Genomic DNA, 1,839 nt, shown 5'->3' with positions numbered 1-1,839 from the left:
TATATATATATATATATATGTAATTGGTAGAAATAAGAGCTAAAATGCTTTAGTGCTGTAGTCAAAGTACAAATATACAGACAGGGACTGTCTGTATATATTTATACAATTATGTGCTTTAACTACAACATTAGAGCATTTTAGATCATTCTAGGTCTTATTTCTTAGCAATGTAGGTGTTTCTAACACCCTAGCCATAGTTAGTGACAACTATAGTTTTCCTTTTTAGTAAAACATTGCAAACTGCTGCCTATTTTACTTTAATATATATAGGATACTAATCACTAAAATTAATTATTAATCACGATAGAAGGATTAAGGAAAATAATTACTCTTATTAATTCTCCTCTTCACCGGACATTTCAGGTCAATTATATGATTATGGTGTAACAATGCTAACTATGACATATTATGAACTTTTCCTCCGTTTACGAGAAATACTTCGAATAAATATGTTTGTAATATAAGTTTCTTTGACGTAAATTGAATTTCCTGCTCGTTTCAGAAAACAGCAACAATTTTTTCTATATTTACGCCCAAAACGGGAAGAAGAAAAATCGAAAACGAAAATAATTTGTGAGTAGTTACGTCCGAATTGTTAAAGAATTTTTCACGGAAAATCCTTTTGGGAATATGTGAAAAATGTCCGCTTTCCGAGAGTGGGCAACAGAATAAAATATGGTCGTGAGAAAGAAATCCACCGTTTCCTATAATAAGTTGATCTTGAAAATACACTTCCGGTCAACCTTCCTTTAATAATAATAATAATAATAATAATAATAATAATAATGATTCTCTTACTGTTTCTGTGAATACGTCCTTTGGGTCATTGCAACTCACTTACGTGGTTTTACACTAAATCCTTTGATTTCATCCGAAGATAGGATCTCATTCTTAGGTTTTCCGGTCAGCTACCGCCCACACTCTTCACTTCTGCCCGCAAAAAATAGGATGTTTCACTAAAGACATCGCTGAATCTAAAAGATATCCACTTTTGGAATATTCAAAATGAAAAATAAATAAATAAATAAATAAATAAAACCAAACAAACAAAGAACAAGGATGTGTGAGAAATATCACATTTTCCGGTCTGCAAGTAGAATATTTGAAGCCAAAATTAACAGGTGGGTTGACTTAGACAACTTGGAGGACCAAAAATTTCGTGTGAAATGCAGCAGGATTTGGAAAGATGGCGACAATGTTCGGATGTTTACACTAGATACACTTCGCAGTGAGTCTCCTAGTCTTTATCGAACGGTCAGATGAAAACCAAACTTCGAAGTCACTGCGGCTACTCTTCTTGGGAAAAGAATAATAAATAACCACTCTACACAAAGTGTTGAGCAGTTTTTCAGTTTAATGTTAATTTGTTTCTTTTTTATCATAACTCGATATAAAGACATTAATATATATATGTGTGTGTGTATGTAAATATGTATGTAGTTACGAAATATTTGTATTTTTTTTTACTAATCATGACACAGTATATACATTAAAAAAAAAAAACGAGATAAAAACTTATAGATTTTTTTTTTCTAATCATGACACAATGCATACAAAAACAAGGCATAAAAGAGATAAAAATATATAGGAGTGACGTAACAAAGCATCATGAGGGTGTGGTTACGTTCGTGAGACGATGGCGCGGTTTTTGTTAGGTGTGGCGAAGGAAATGGTCCCACACTTTTTTGTCTTTTTGTTTGCAAGTATTTCACTGCGTCTAGATGCCAGCAAGATAAATTCTGGGCAGGGAAGTTACTATTATAAGAAGAGGACAGCGTTTATAAGAGGAATTAGGTTTTACATAATACATATATATATACATATATGTATATATAT

The 1,839-nt window shown here is 31.9% G+C and overlaps 1 long non-coding RNA gene across 1 annotated transcript in view; it reads right to left on the bottom strand.

The window, feature by feature from the left end:
• The window catches only part of LOC128250116 (uncharacterized), a 9,493-nt gene that overhangs the window by 5,693 nt on the left and 1,961 nt on the right, over positions 1–1,839 (bottom strand). The window contains exon 2 of the long non-coding RNA XR_008266238.1: positions 802–991. This is a non-coding gene — a long non-coding RNA (uncharacterized LOC128250116). The remainder of the gene's footprint in view (positions 1–801; positions 992–1,839) is intronic.

This window comes from Octopus bimaculoides, chromosome 19 (genome assembly GCF_001194135.2).
Source record: "Octopus bimaculoides isolate UCB-OBI-ISO-001 chromosome 19, ASM119413v2, whole genome shotgun sequence".
In the NCBI taxonomy this organism is placed as follows: domain Eukaryota; kingdom Metazoa; phylum Mollusca; class Cephalopoda; order Octopoda; family Octopodidae; genus Octopus; species Octopus bimaculoides.
The sequence above is the reverse complement of the archived record's forward strand: the minus strand, read 5'-3'. Positions and strand labels throughout refer to the sequence as shown.